This window comes from Pleurodeles waltl, chromosome 1_2 (genome assembly GCF_031143425.1).
Source record: "Pleurodeles waltl isolate 20211129_DDA chromosome 1_2, aPleWal1.hap1.20221129, whole genome shotgun sequence".
Taxonomy (NCBI): domain Eukaryota; kingdom Metazoa; phylum Chordata; class Amphibia; order Caudata; family Salamandridae; genus Pleurodeles; species Pleurodeles waltl.
In genome coordinates this window covers 1,041,087,200-1,041,104,361 of record NC_090437.1, presented here as the reverse complement: position 1 = coordinate 1,041,104,361, position 17,162 = coordinate 1,041,087,200, and positions in this window count along the sequence as shown.

Here is a 17,162-nt window from a genome sequence, read left to right as displayed (position 1 = left end):
GGTTCCAAGTGAGGGAGATCATGAGCTGGGTGTCGTCAGCGTATGAAATGATGGTGATGCCGTGGGGACGGAGGATGTTGGTGAGAGGAGCCATGTAGATGTTGAAGATGGTGGGGCTGAGGGAGGATACTTTGGGGACCCACAGATGATCTTGGTGGCTGTAGACTGGAAAGGAGGGAGGCGAACTCTTTGGGTTCTTTCGGAGAGGAAGGAGGTGAGCCAGTCCAGGGCTTTGTGGCGAATTCCAGCATTAAAAAGACGTGCGCGTAGGGTTTGGTGGTATACAGTGTCAAAAGCTGCAGAGAGGTCTAGGAGGATGAGGGCGACGGTCTTGCCCTTGTCCTCTCTGGTCCTGATGTCGTTTGTGCAGGCGATGAGGGCAGTCTCAGTGCTGTTGTTCTTGAGGAATCCAGACTGGGAGAATTTGAGTATGCTGTTGTCTTCTAGGAAGCAAGACATTTGTATGTTTACTATCTCCTCAACAACCTTTGCGGGGAAGGGGAGAAGAGAAATGGGTCAGTAGTTTGTGAGGTCTTCAGGGTCTGCTTTGGGTTTTTTGAGAAGAGCGTTGACTTCGGTGTGCTTCCAAATATCTGGGAAGGTTGCGGTATCGAAGGAACTGTTGATGACAGCCCGGAGCTGGGGAGCGATGATTTGGCTGGCCTTGTTGAATGTGTGATGGGGCAAGGGTCTGTTGGGGAGGCTGAATGGATGGAGCTCATGGTTTTGCCGATTTCTTCGTCGTTGGTGGGGGTCCAGGTGTTCAGTAGGTTGGTGCGGCAGGGTGTTGTGGTGTTGGTTGTATCGGTGGTGGTGATGGTGGGTGCTGATGATGTGAAGCTGTTGTGTATGTCTGCCATTTTGCGGTGGAAGTAGTTGGAGAGGGAGTTGCAGAGGCCTTGGGAGTGTGGAGGGTCGATGGTGCAGGATTTGGGTTTGATGAATTCTTTGATGATGGCAGAGTCCTTGCTGCTGTGTGTGTTATTGTCTATGCGTTCTTTGTAGAAGGACCATTTGGTGGTCCGAATGAGTTGGTGGTGTTTTCGCATGGCTGTTCTGAGGGCGGAGAAGTTGCTCATTGAGGGTTATTGGCGCCAGGCTTTCTCAATTTTTTGGGCATTCTCGTTTGGAAGACTGAAGTTCTGTGGCGAACCAGGGGGCGGTCTTGATGGTGCAGGTGTTGTTTGTTTCCAAAGGGGTGAGGGAGTCTGCGCAAGTTTCTAGCCATTGTGTGAGGTTGAGGGCGGTGGTGTTGAGGTCGCTGGTGATGGGAGGTGGAGCTTGTGCGAGGCTGGAGATCAGGTGTTATTTGGAGATCTTGTTCCACTTGCGGTAGGGTGTAGTGTGTTGTTGGTGGTGGGTGGTGGGTTTCATGAAGGAGAAGTGGACGCAGTGGTGGTCAGTCCAGTGGAGTTTGGTGGTGTGAGTGAAGGTGATGTGCCTGCTGGAGATGAAGATGGTGTCTAGCGTTGTCCCGCTGAGTGGGTGGGTTAGGTGACCAGTTGCTTGAGGCCGAGGTTCGTGAGGTTGTCCAGCAGGGCCGTGGAGTTGCAGTCGTGGGTGCTTTCCAGGTGACAATTAAGGTCACCAAGGAGTATGTAGTCTGTAGAGGTGAGGGCGTGGGAGCTGATAGCATCGGCAATGGTGTCACAGAATGGGGGACGGGGTCCTGGTGGTCGGTAGATGAGAGTTCCTCTAAGGGTGGTGTTGGCGTTGATGTGTACTTGAAAGTGTAGGTGTTGTGCGTTGTCTAGGGTGTCGTTGGCGTTGGTGGAAATTTTGATGGAGTTTTAGTGCATTATGGCGATACCTCCTCCTGGTTTGTTGGTGCGGTTTCAATGGGTGATTTTGTAACCTTCTGGGATGGCTATGGCGATGCCAGGTTATGATGAGGCGTTCATCCATGTTTCAGTGAGGAAGGCAATGTCAGGAGAGTTTGTGGTGAGCAGGTCCCAAAGCTTGATGGCATGCTTGTGGACGGAGCAGGTGTTAAGGAGGATGCAGTTGAGGTGATTGCGGGGTTTGGTGTTGTTGCGATGCTTGTTGGTGTTGCTAGTATTGGTGTGAGTGCAGGAGAAATGGCATGTGAAAGGTCCGTGTGTGTGTTTAGGTTTGGCCGGGGCGCAGGCGGGGTGCTGGCCTGGGTTGAGAGCAATGAGTTCTGTGGAGGAGTAGTGGCCCTTGGGGGGGTCGGAGGCCAGTGGACCAGGTGGACGGGCGCTGGGCGTGGTCCAGGCGCAGTCGGGCGCAGATGGGCTTGCCTCTGGCGCACCGCCATTAAGAAGGGGTGGTGGGAGGGAGGAGCAGCAGGGAGGCAGGAGGTAGTGTCCAATGGGGGCGCGATGGGGGGCGGGGCTGCAGGGGACACAGCAGCTGGGTTTAGAGGAACCGGCGAGACCCGGGAAAGAAAATGGAACAATTATAAAGCGCAAATACAAAGCGGAGCACAAAATGGGCACAGTTTAGGGTAAAAACAGTATGAAAAAAAAAAAAAAATACGAGAAATTAAATACGAGCTATGCAATGAAATATAGGGTATACTAGACACACCTACCACTAGGCACCAGGGATGAGGGTGCCTGCGGGTGGTGGAGGGCCTCAAACTTCTTTTACAGCAAAAACAGCGGGGTCAGAGGCATGGAGGTGTCGAAGTAAGCCTCAGCAAGGCCTACTAAAGTAAGCCTCAGCAAGGCCTACTAGTGCAAGGGGTTCACCCTTCTCTGCACAAAGTCCTCAGACCATATAGGAAGAAGTTGGCACAGAAACTGAAATAAAAGACAAAGTTTATTAAACCTCATGAGGTGGTACTACAGTTCAAACAGCACCCTTCGGTAATGTTTGAAGTAGCACACTGAACTAAGAGAGCATGGTCCTTTTATAGCAGGGGCTAAAAGAAGGTGGTACAATTATAGAAGCAAGACTTACATACATATAAAGTCATATGGAAATGCACAGTCGACGGATAGGAGGGGCTAACAGTTTTCAAGGACTAGTTGACACATTACTGTCTGTTACTGATTACTAACAGCTGCAGATCTTACTGGGCATGTGCAAAAGTGGGAGATGCTAAATATAACTTGTCACTAGACAGATTTTCAAGAGTAGTTAACAGAAAGGTAGGACAGAGCACATGACGAGCACATGGCAGAGAAAATGGCTGCCATGAATACAAAATGGATTCCGCGAAATGTTGCTAAATACAAGATGTCTTCTGCTAATGCTTAATCTAATCGCTACTGACTTACAACAGAGGCAGGCTGGTGGAGCCGAAGTGTACTCCTGACCCAAAGCAGGTCAGGGGGTCACACTAGGTGCTGTGCAGTGGCCACCATTAAGAAGGGGAGGTGGGAAAGAGGAGCAGCTGGGAGGCGGGAGGGAGTGTCCAATGGAGGCGCAAGGGAATGAGCCGCAGGGGACGCAGCAGCTGGGTTTACAGGAACCGGCGAGAGCCGGGAAAAAAAACGGAACAATTATAAAGCGCAAATACAAAGCGGAGCACAAAATGGGCACAGTTTAGGGTAAAAACAGTATGAAAAACGAAAAACCAAATACAAGAAATGAAATACGAGCTATGGAACGAAATATAGGGTATACTAGACACGCCTACCACTCAGCACCAGGGATGAGGCGCAGACGGGTGCCTGAGGGTGGTGGAGGGCCTCAAACTTCTTTTGCAGCAAAAACAACGGGGTCAGGGGCACGGAGGCAGGCTGGTGGAGCTGAAGTGTATTCCTGGCCCAAAGCAGGTCAGGGGGTCATGTATGATGTATAACGTAGTGGCCTTGGTGCTGCACCATGATCTGAAGCCAGACTGATGGTCTCATAGAAGAAGGATAGCATTAACATTATCTTGGAGATGAACATAGACTGATTTTTAAATGATCATGCCAATGACTGGTAGGTGAGTGTGGATTTATCATTGTCAATGTTATGTGTCTAGTGTAGGTTTTTTCAGGAGTGGGAGGGTTTGGTCTCTTTTGAAAACTTATGGGAAGATAGCCTGAGTGAAAGAGGCATTGACAAAGGTGGGTAGTGATGAGAATACATCCCTAGAGAGAGTTTTGATGAAGGACAAGGGTAAGACATCATCTTTGTAGGAAGTAGCTTTAAAGGAATTGAGTATGTCAGCGAGATCTGGGAGAGGTAGGGATTTGAAGGCAGATCATTGCAGGAGTCTACTGGAAGAGGTGGGCCCAAGAGATTAAGCAGGCTTGGTGTTGTTGATGTGCTGTCACATGTTCTGTATTTTTTGATTGAAGAAGGGGTTCATGACATGGCGCTTTTCTGTGTAATGAGGAGTAGGTAAGGTAGGCCTGGTAGAGGGTGAATGCATTGCTTGATTGTCCTGAAAAATATTGAGCTTCAATGATGATTTTGGTGTAGTACTTTGCTTTGGTGGATGGGATTGCACATGGGGACTTAAGTAACAGGAGGCCATTTGGAATTCTGTTTATTTCTATTTTGCTTTCCTCTCTGTGAGTGAGTTGATTATTGTCCTGAAAGCTTTGGCTTGCCCTTATATATTTTGATAGGGGTGCAGTATTATTGCAGTACTTCTGTTATGTTACTGGAAATAGGCCACATTCTAACAAATCGAACAAAATATGACTCAAATGTCACACATGTTCCTTCAATTATTTAAAAGCAACACTAAATTTGAAATGAAAATAGACATGCACCAAGATCAATACACATGTATATAGGAAAGAAAAATCTGGCGTGTGAAGGTAATCTTGCGTTCTGTATCACATACGTAGTTGGGTGCTGGGTGTAAGCAAAGGGGTGTTACGTGTGCAACAATAAATTGTGGAAGAGGTTGCCTCCTGAGTTTGCATAGTTTTGCAATAATATAAAGTAAAGTTCTCCACTGCAAAAACACACCCACATTTCCTTCAACCACAAACTAACTACACATATATTTGTAGCCCTTCTATTGTGGTATTGCAATTATCTAACTCTACACATTTTAGGGTAATTTTCTGATGGACTGGAGGTAGACTTGTCCCGAACAGGGTCCAATACAACATTAAAGTCGCCGGCCATGATTATATGATTTCCTTTTCCCAGCAAGAGTGAGTATAGCTCCTTAAGAGGGGTAGGATCATGTAATTTACGCCATAGTACACCACAAATGTATACCCCACACCCAAGGTTTTAATATTAGCACTCGGCCACCCGCCCCTTGGATCCCCTGTGACCTTTTCCAAAGAAGCTTGCACCAATCTCTTCACTATAATAGCCACAGCCTTAACATTACAGTTTTGATCTGAACCCACAAACTGGCTAATCCATCTCTCGGACTTTAATAGTTCCTTCGACTCCTCCAGATGTAAATGAGTTTCTTGCAATAAGGTAATATCACTATCCAATTGATTTCAATATTCCAAGATCCTCCTCCTTCTACCAGTTACCGTAAGTCCATTTACATTCCAAGCTAAAATCTTCAGGCTACGCTGTTTAGCAAGTTCCTTTTTTACATTCTTACTATCTCAAGTGTTACCCTCATAAGATCATTATCTTTGCCAAAAACTATCATTTGTTTTCTCCTACATGCTCTTCACACTGTGACTAACTTTCACAACCACTACCACCTGTGCAAGTATCCCACTCAATCAGTATACCATCTTCTCCTCCCCTGGGGAACCCTTACTTTATCCAAGATGGGTAATAAACCATATTGCTTCAGTTCCACCTCCATTCCTGTGACTTAATCAGCTTTATCAAGTGCTGTACCTCTGGAGCCTCTCTGAAATTAAACATTTTAGTATTCCACATTGCCTTAAGAGTAGCTGGGAACATCAATTGTGGTATTCCACTTAATGACTTCAATTCCTATATGTAGCTCTCCAGATCCCATTGACATGTTAGGGTGGCCCTAAAAATGCCATATCTCATTCAGAACTGCCACTCCCCTTCTTTAAAGCTCTTAGTTTTCAGGCCCTTCCAGAGAATCTGTTCCTATACTATATAGGATTGAAAGTTGACCAACATTTTCCTGGACTTTTCTCTACTGAGGGATCCTGATGTATTCTCTGTATTTACAATTCGAGAGCCAGTGAGACAACTGAAGGAATATGCACCTTAGTTAACTTTATACTAAAACCCTTGATGTGTCTGCCTTCTGCTCCCTCTGGGATATGAAAAAATCTTAGATTGCCTTGTCTAGATTTATTTTTCAAAGTTTCTAGTCTATCCCGCAATTCTTTTTTTCCTAATTTCAGGTTATGAATTTCCTTACAGTTAGCCTCAACCTCCTTCCTCAAAGCCCCTAAAGAGTCCTCCATATTACTCAGTGTCTTGGAGAGCTCAGTAAACCAGTTATCCAAAATGTCACAGGCACCCCCTGAACTTTCCCCGGATTGTGCTCAGAGATCTCAAATTTAATCTTAACCTCTTTCTTCAAGGAACGTAGAAAGGATTCTAGACCTTCATTCCTACCAGCCTCCAAAGTACCTGGTGTGCTGTCCTCACCATCCAGAGGCACTGTGTTCTCTACGGCTGCTGCTTCCTCCCAGCCATTTGGACAAGGACTTGAAGCCTGTTAATAAGTGCTGGGGCAAATGCTGAGGACTCCCTCACAGCTGTCTCGATCACATTAGGATGCTCTGACTCAGGAAAGTGTATGGATGTTGCCCCGTCAAGCTTTGATGGGGGATGTCTGCCTGTGGGGTCCTGCGTATTTGGAATCTTAAAAAGGGACTTAAAGTAGTTGAATGTTTAGCTCTCCCCCCAGCCAAATTCACAGCACTCTCAATATGTCCTGAGACTTCTTGCATGGGAGGAATAACCCCACTTTACCTCCTCCCTTTTGGCCACAAAAGACCTAATCTGGCTTGGCTATTTCATGTGTCTTGGCTCCTCCCTACCACCAGGACTTACTGACTCTGAGTATAGCGGCCCCACAGATCCTGATGATGAAATTGCTTTGGTGCCCAGAGCCCTCCTGGAGGTGGATGCAGCAGGCAACATAGCGGTTCCTTTACCTTTGATCTTGGCGCTGTACAAACCATGCCCAAAGAACCTCTCACGGGGCTCATGTGCAAAGAGGGCAAAGAGATCCTCTGCGGCCTAGGTGATAATTTTCTTAAAGCATTTAAGATCATCTATAAGACACCAGTTGCAAGGGTGTTGGTGAATGGGAATCTTTCATCACAGTTCAGGATAGGAAGAGGCACAGGTCAATGGTGTCCTCTCTCTTCTCTGTTGTTTATATATTGAATCCTTGGCCAGAGAGATTAGGGAGTTTCAGAGGATCCTCCCCTTCCAATATCACAAGTGGATTATTAAAGAGGCACTTTATGCCGATGACCTCCTGATATACAAATGCGAATTTCCAAAATCTTTTTGGATGATCTTGGACATTTTGAAGGATTTTGGGAAAGTCTCAGGTTACCTAGTTACCTAGTGAACCTGGAAAGGTTGAACACCTCTAATAATAGTCCTTTGGAGAAGGTAGAAGTTTGATATCTGGGTATAGATTTAGAAAAGATTGCCCTGGTTAAATTTATTAGACTTATGGTAGAAACTAGGAAACTTCTGCAGTCATGGTCATATCTCCCATCATCAATCTTGGGAAGAACCAACCTGATTAAAGTGACGATCCTTAGAAAGTTTACTTTTATTTTTAACTCACTACTCCCATTGTTTAGGGCAGAGAGGTTTCAAAGATTATGGGGGATTTTGACTAGCTTTATTTGGTTTAATAAGAGCATGAGGATTGCATGGAAGAAACTTCATTAAAAGAAAGTGGGTGGAGAAACTGCACTGCCAGATTTTCATGTTGACTGTTGGACCTTCCAATTTGAAAATATTAGGACATTATTGGCTAAGGATTACCAACTTTTTCCTCTGCGCTATCAAGCGTTAACTGCAGATGAAATGGGTAGCCATTTTCTATTCAAATTTGGCTATCCCAAATACCTTGAAAAGATCCACTTTGGAGTCTTAGAGGCGGCATGTGAGTTATGGTCCCGCATTAGGAAGGTCCTTCGTATACCATATCACAATGCTTTGGCCCCCATTTGGCACTCCTCTGGGATTCTGTTGTGTCTCCAAGATATGCTGGCCATTCCACTATTGATCACAGGTATTTTAAGTTGTGGTCAATTGCTCAAAGGAGACACTTTGATTTCATGGGACGCTCTTGTCACGCTTACAAACAGTTCCCTCTCACGATGTAAAGACCTTCAAATGGCCAGCTGGTTGCGGTGTAAACCTAAAGCGGGCATCAGTACAGAATGGGGTGAACTACTGGTTATAAATCTGACAAAGAAGGAGGCATCTAATGGTACTGGGCCCTGGTACAGTCTGAGGATGGGCCTCCAGAGTTGCAAGTTTGGAGAGCAGACTTGCCTTCATTGATGTCTCCCTGCTGTGTGAAGTATCATGGTTTATGCCTTGGTCTAAAGTGAAATCTGCTCTGCTTAGGAGGAACGATCTCTTTACTACCCACAGAGCTTACTGGTCTCCAATAAAATTTACAAAAATGGGAGGACAGAGGATGATGAGGAGATACTGTCCAAGGTGAAATTTGGAGAACGCAGATGATGTCCACATGTTCTGGCAGTGTACGTGTATATTACTTTAGGTTCTGATAGTAATTGCTCATAGGGAAATATGTCTAAAATGGCTATCCATTTCCTCTCCCACTGTTAGGGAATAGGTTAATTCAGGAGGACCATAGCTAGATTAGATTGTGTAAAAGGGTCGGAAAAGTTGGCGAAGATTTGGGAGCCTTTCCTTCCATACGCCATGGTTTCATTGAATCTGCAAGTTTAGTTCTAAGGAAATGTAGTTTTAACCTGGGCAGGTTTTGAATTCCAAGGGCAAAATTGGATGTCCATTGTTCATAGACAAGGCTCAGCAACAGAGGGATATGGGGGTGGTTATCAGGCCACTGTGTCTCCTGAGTTGCTGAATGAGATTTTGGTTGAAGAGAATTTGGCCTCCTGTGGGTCAGGCTATGACTGGTGTTTTGTCTTTTACCTCTTGTACCTTCTCATGGATAAGGAGAAAATCATTAAAAAATCAAAAATGTGATAGGTGGCAGTGGTGGCTGCCACTGAATGGAGGTGGCAGGGCAGGACGGGGCTCAACAGGACAGTATGGGGGTTAGAAAAAAAAAGAATTAAAAAAAAACATCTTCGAGGAGAGTTGCATACTTCCCCCCTCCGTCCTCTTCCTGGGTGCATACAGGCTACCAGCCAACCACGACGCTGCTGTCATAAGCATGACAGCAGCGTTGTGATTGGTCTGGGTGGGCTGCTTCACCACTCAATCAATCAATCAGTATTTGCAAAGCATGGTCACCCGTGAGGATGTCAAGGCGCCGCTTAGGCTGGGAGTTGGATCCTGTGCATGTTCTCCACGAGCCATTCAATTCAGCCAGGTAGAGAATATGCAAAGTGTGCATGTCTGTTTGCCTGGCCCAACATGGCCAGCCAAACAGACATGCACACACTGTGGTGCATAGCCCTTCTTTGGCCCTCTTCATCCAGACCAGCCCAACCCCACCCCGTACTACAAGGGAAAATTAAATGCTAATAAATGTAGCGTACATTATTATCATTTTATTTTTCCTTTTTTTTAAATCCGGCGGGGCGACGCTCCTCTATCTTAGCAGAGGGGCCACCCCCTGATGTGTGGATTGCTTTAAATAATCTCAGCCACTGGTAATTACTCCAGTCCATCATTGTTCTGCCTACCATGCCACTTCACACAGGATAGACAATTAGGTCAAATGTTCACAGAGGAAGTACAAGCTAACACTCCACCCTAAGAAACCGTGCCCTTCCACATCTCTAAACAAGACGGAGATATGTGAGGCAAGTGGAAGGGGAAGCCCCCATTCTTTGGCAGATTTCATGCATCCAACAGCCACATTTTTTGACCAATGCCATGCATCTAACAACTATTAAATGAGGATCTTAATTGAATGTTTTTGTTGCTTCCACTTTTGAAATCTTCAGAATATTTCAATATTTGCTCCTTGAGTTCTGTGCACCTCCAGGTATTGTTAATTTGTTGATTAAACATGTGGGCTCTGAGGGCTATGTAGCTTTCTTTTGGAGCAGTGAATCTAAATGAATCAAAATAGGAGTACTTTGTGATGGGTCTTTCAGCACCTGTAGGAGGCTGGCCTGGTTTGTAGTGGGTACCTTAGGTACTTACACCTTACACCAGGTCAAATTATCCCTTATTAGTGAAATGTAGTAGTGTTCTAGCAGCTTATGCTGTTAGAGGTAGCTGTAGCACAGCATCTTAGGCTGAACTAGGAGACATGCAAAGCTCCTGCAATACGACTATAGTCACACAGTACTTATACACAATAAAAGACAATACTCAATGTTACGAAAAACAAAAGTACTTTATTTTAGTCACACAAGGCCAAAAATATCTTAGAGGCAATACTCTTTCTGGAGGTAAGTATTATACACAATATATACACTAGAGACCAAAATCAGGTAAGTAAATAGTCACAGAATAGTGCAAACAATAGAAAATACAATATAAATCAATAGGAAGAAATAGGCCTAGGGGCAACACAAACCATATACTAAGAAAGTGGAATGGGAATCATGAATTTCCCCCTAGGCAAGTTTAGTGTATAGAGGGGCACTGGGTGTGTAAGAAAACCACAAAGGTGAGTAAAATACCCCACCCCAGAGCCCAGGAAAGTAGGAGTAAAGCACTGCAAGTTTCCTCAGGACACACTACAAGTCGTGATTAGAGTTATTGCAAGAACCAAGAAAGACTGCAAACAACAAATGGTGGATTCCTGGACCTGAAGACCTGTAAAGAGAGGAGACCAAGTCCAGAAATTGCAGAAGATTCCATGAAGGGCAGGAGCCCCTGCCAACCTAGAAGATGGTGCAAAAGAGGATTCTCCAGTTGGAAGAAGTCTGCAGAAGAGCACCAAAGAAGATGGCTGAGCGTTCCTGCATGATGCAAAGGATGTCCCACGTCGAGATGTTGGATGCAGGCGAGTTGCAGCGTTGGATTTGTCCAGAAAGCCTTGGTTAAAGCAATGTTGCGGATTGCGTCAAAAAGGCGCTGCCTGGACCCAGGAGGGACCTGGGGGCCTCAACTCAGACTGAGGATGCAGAGGGGGCTCCCAACACGGAAGGGAATCCACAGGTGACCAGGCAGCAACCACGGAGGTCTCAGGACATAGGGACAAAGTAGGTGCAAATTGCGGTTGCTGCAGCACTACAAAAGAAGGTCCCACGCCACCGGAGAACAACTCAGCGAGTTGTGAGTCGCAGGACAGAGTGCTGGGGACCTGGGCCAGGCTGTGCATGAAGGATTCTTGCAAATAGTGCACAGAGGCCTCAGGGGGTAAAGATGAAGTGGTGCACAGGGGTACTGTCACAAACGGGGAAGGCAAGCTCTTACCTCCTCCAAATGTGGACAGCTGGACATTAGGACAGTCTGTGTCGAAGGGGTCCACCACCTGTGTTCCAGGGAGCATGCTCATCGCCAGGAGAGGAGTCCCAGAAAACCGGTCATCATCTTAGAATGTGCCTGCTGGAGCAGGAAAGTGACTCCACTGGAGATTTCTTTGGTCCTTCTGGTGCAGGCTGAAGACAGGGTATCCCCATAGCATGCACACCTTGGAAACTGTTGCAGTTGCTGGCTGGGGCTGAGGTTGCAGAGTAGCCTTTCCGGATACCTTGTTGCAGTTACAGCGGTTCCTGGAGCAGTCTAAAGTTGATCTGACGGTCAGAGAATGAAGCAGGAGTTGCAGAGGATTCCTGGTGGAAACTTGCAAACTCAATCTGAAGAGAACGCCACAGGAAAGACCATAAATAGCCCTGAGAGGGGGATTGGATACCTAACCAGGTATGCACCTATCAGGTGGGGGTCTCTGACATCACTTGCTGGCACTGACCACTCAGAAATCTCCAGAATGTCCCCGCACCTTGGAAAACAAGATGGCTTATGCCAGGGACCCACTGGGGTGGTGATGGACAGGGTAGTGGTCACTCCCCTTTCCTTTGTTCAGTTTCATGCCTGAGCAGGGACTGGGGGTCCCTGAACTGATATAGACTGGTTTATGCAAGGATGGCACCATCTGTGCATATCAAAGCATTTCCAGAGGCTCTGGGAGGCTACCCCTCCCAAGCCTGTAACACCTATTTCGAAAGGGAGAGGGTGTAACACCCTCCTTCCAAAGGAAATGCTTTGTTCTGCCTTTCTGGGGCTGAGCTGCTCAGACCCCAGGAGGGCAGAACCCTGTCTGTGAGGTGGCAGCAGCTGTAGCTGCAGTGAAAGCCTCAGAGAGCTGGTTTGGTAATACTGAGGGTCCATGGTAGAACCCCCAGGATGCATAGGATTGGCCCCCCAATACCATATTTGGAATGGGCTGACAATTCCATGATCTTAGACACCTTTCTTGACCATATTCAGAGTTTCCATTATGAAGCTACATATAGGTATTGACCTATATATAGTGAACGTGTGTAATGGTATCCCCGCACTCACGAAGTCCAGGGAATTGGCCCTGGACAGCGTGGGGGCACCTTTGCTAGTGCAAGGGTGCCCTCACACTTAGTAACTTTGCACCTAGCCTTCAGTAAATGAAGGATAGATATATAGGTGACTTATAAGTTACTTAAGTGCAGTGAAAATGGCTGTGAAATAGTGTGTGCACTATTTCACGCAGGCTGTAGTGGCAGTCCTGTGAAAGGGTTTGTCTGAGCTCATTATGGGTGGCAAAGGATAAGTATCTCCTGGAATCCCAATGCCCTGGGTACCTAGGTACAATCTACTAGGGACTTATAAGGGGGGGTCCAGTGTGCCAATTGGAATTGGTAAATGAAGTCACTAAACTATAGTGACTAATTTGAAAGCAGAGAGAACATAAGCACTGATGTTCTGCTTAGCAGAACACAAGTGACACAGTTAAGTACCACTGACAACACACACATTAGGCCACAAACTATGAGCACTGGGGTCCTGGCTGGCAGGATCCCAGTGAGACAGTAAAAACACACTGACACACACTCACAAACAGGCCAAAAGTGGGGGTGACCATACTAGAAAGAGGCTACTTTATCACAGAACCCTGATTACTTTGTAAATGAAGCCTTTAGTTGCTGAAAAAAGATGTTGGTTTGCCCAGCAATGATGGCTGCCTCACTGCCCCACCTTCATGAAAAGCTGAAAACAGAGATTAGGCAATTTGTATTAAGTCTTTGCATGAGATTATGGATTTAATCTTCATGTGTTGTTGTCACTGGTACCACCTTTTGGGGGTGCTAGGAAGGAAGCTTCATATGGATCCTCAAAAATAAAATAGAAATCTACTGTCTGTCTCCTTAAGTCTTGTACACTTCCTATCAACATCATTATAGCATAAAAGCAGATACAGTGATAAACAACACTAAGAGGGTCATTCACAGTGTGGCGGATAGCCTAGTGCACGGACAGGATTGTAAAATGTTTGCCAAAAGTAATCCTACTGACTAGAGGAAAGTGTCCTTGGTGAAAATGTCATAGTGGCCTTGCCACCATGTCATACAGGTCCACACAGCACTGTTTTGCTTCAAAGGAGCAAAACCCTAAATGTTTATGTGAGCCAAAATGATGTGCTGATAGTTTTCTCCAAGTGCATGTGGGTTATTGATGGTTTTCTTGTGTGGAACAGCCTTGCTTTGCTAATTGACCTGGGCTAAAAAACATAGTATTAGGACACCCACCCTAAGAAGGACTAGCCTTCTGATGCTCTAAATCTGGAAATGCTATGACAGATGTGCCACCTAAAATGATTTGCCTGGGCTGGATTGGCTAGGATCTCCCATCAGAAGCCCAGGGATAGACCTGACCACCTTTTGTGTGGTATTTTCTCAGGATTTGTGCCTTCCTAACACTTTTTTGTTTTTACTGACCCATTTTTGTAGTCATTTGGACTCTGTGCTCTTTACCCCTGCTAACCAACAGTAAAGTGCTTGCACTCCTTCCCTTAAAAATGGTAAAACAGGCCTATCCATGATTGGCACATTTAATGTACTTTTAAGTCCCTATTATATGGTCCTACATGTACCCAGGGCCTGTTAATTACATTATACACATGCACATGCACATGGAAAAATAATTATGCCATTCATTTGAATTGTCATTTAAAATCCTTTTTAATGGTAAAGTCGGATTTTAAATTACTACATTACTATCCTGATAATGTCATTTTTAGAAATCTGGCATTTTCCCCACTAAACCAAACATGCCTTTATGCCGTAGCCCAGGGTCATCTGACTGTTTATTACTCTCCCGTGTTCCTTCCATATAGGGGGGCAAGAGGACCTTGGATGTATTGGGAATCTATCTTCCTAACAGGATGGTTAGAGATAACTTATGCCTTGCCATAGTTACACTTTAAAATATCCTGCTTGTAGCACACTCTAAGGAAACTGACACCAGGCATGCCCTTGCCGTTGTCCCTCTAGCCAGGTTAAAGCCAAACCCATGGAAGAAGAGAGAAGTGGTAAGAACTAATTTGGGAGTAGGCAAGGGATTGCCATCACACAAAGGCTGGCACTGGGTATAAAAATGGGTCTTCAGAACACCCCTGGACCTGAGACAATTCAGTGGAAGGAATGCTTTGCTGTCTGATAAAAGGAGACTGATCCAGCTTGCCTTAAATCCTATATTTTAGAAGAGACCCCAAGAGCCAGTTGGCTAACCTAATGTTTGAGTCACAGGGACACAAGAAACTTTGAGATGCCTCCCAGGCAGCTGCTTTGGTCCTGCTATTGGCTTCTGCTGTAGTAGGTCCTAACCCCCAAGATGTTCCTCCCCAGATGCTGGACCCTTGGCTGCTGCTGTCAGAGTCAAGTCATCCTCCTTCAAACCTACAAGAACTAGACTCCAGGTAAAAATCCAGATGTTTTAGGCCTTTGCCACCAGAAACGTCCACCAGCATATCTGCCAATGCAAAGCTCCAACAGCGACCTGCTCTTTGCATCAACAATGACCTCCTCTCTGCCCCTTCCAATGTGAAACTCTGCAGCTTTTTTCTTATGTTATATTTTCATTTTATTACTGTTTGAGTGCTGCACAAATACTTTTCAAATTGCCTCTTAGTTAAGACTGACCGCTTTGTGCCAAGCTACCAGAAGGTTAAGCACACATTCATATAATTACTTTTGTGGTTCACCTTGATGGGATTTGGTTTATTATTTGAGTGGGGCTCTGACCCCTCTCGACTCATGACCCAATTTATTTTAGTGGTGTTCAATGATGGGATGCAAAATATGTGTTTATGCAGTGCCCCTCAGTGATTTGTGTAAAAGTAAAAATGCCTTGTAATAGTCTGGCATCCCAATGCATTTTTTTAAATTGTCCTTAAGTTTTAATTCAGTTTTTTTCTGATTTTTCCTACATCTCATTCCTCTCACATTTTTTGCATCTGTGATAGTGCTAACATGGAGAAAGAGCTCAGCAGCATTGAGAGCCTGAAGGTAGCAGAATTTAGGAAGCTTTAGGAAGCTCTGAAAGAAGAGGGGACTAACCTTGGGAAAGTGTCACCAACTAACTGATCATCACACTCCAGTATTCCCGACTTTGAGATATATTGCCTAATGGCTTGGTAGGTGCAAATGCCTGGTTCTGACCACAACATTGATATATTTATCAATTACATTTGATTTCTGATCATTGACTCAGTGCCTGCTAAACCTGTTATACACACGGGAATCAATTAACTAAAATGAGATATATTATTTGGGGTTATGTAATATTGCTACAGTATTGAAGTGTGGTAATATTATATTACATCACAGATTAGCCATGATTGCTATCACCAGCATAAAGCTGTTGGCAACTACTCAATACAAACATTAAGAACACTCATAGTAACCGTACATACTGTGAGTTAATCCAATCATTCAATTTGCATAAAACATTACATCAGTGGTAACACCATTGACCACAAAAACAGTAATATGATTGTTGTGTTACAATATTAGCCCATTTAGTTACAAATGCCCAGGACCAGTTAAATGCCTGAGCCATTCCCACATTTCTCCTTTTCTAATAGTTGCCCTACTGTATTTCTGCATTTCTGCTTCTGGAGCCCCTAATCCCTTAGGATTTTTTAAACTGCAGCTGCTGTGCTTTTAAGGGACTTCCTTGGTACATTTGTAGAATAAGAACCCCCATTAGTCATTTCATGAAATCTCAAGAGGGAAGCTGTCTTATGCCACTCTAGATGCTTCAAGACTGATACCTTCTTTTTATTCTCTCCTTAGTGCTGAGTGGTACAAAGGAGAGATGCCTACTGGAGTCCCATGACACCCAACTCATCTTTTCCCTCTCCCTTACCAATGAACCCAATAAAGCCAGACACTACTTCCACGAAGACATGGAAGCAGTCACCAACTGGATGAGAAACAGCTGCCTTCAACTCAACGCAAACAAGACAGAAGTACTCATGTTGGGCACTCAACCCAAAGCGTGGAATGACTCCTGGTGGCCACGCACCCTGGGAAACACGCCCACCCCCACCAGCCAAGCCCGCAACCTCGGGATCATCCTGGACTCCAATCTCCGCATGAACCATCAAATCAACTCAGTCACCTCCACCTGCTTCTGCACCCTCCGCCTCCTATGCAAGTTTTTCAAATGGATCCCCCTCAAACATAGAAAGACGATCACACACGCCCTCATCACCAGCAGACTGGACTATGGCAGCGCACTCTACGTCGGAATGAACAAGAAACTCACCCGCAAACTAAAAAACATCCAGAACGTTGCCGCCAGACTGGTCCTCGACCTACCTCAACACTGCCACATCTCGCATCACCTGCGTACACTGCACTGACTCCCCATAGAGAAAAGAATCACCTTCAACATCTTCACCCACGCACACAAAACACTCCACAACATCGAACCAGCCTACCTGAACCACTGACGCAGCCTCCACGTACCCCACAGGGCCCTACTCTCAACCCAGCTCTCTCTCGCAGAAGAACCCGCAATAGGAAAACCAGAACAGGAGGATGGTCCTTCTCCTACCTCACAGCCACTGCCTGAAACGCCCTTCCTCTCCACCTCAGACAAACCACCTTCCTCCTCAGCTTCATAAAGGAACTGAAGACATGGCTTTTTAAAAAATCTCCTCACCGGTGAACGCTACATTTGTCCCCAACCGACCCTATTGCCTT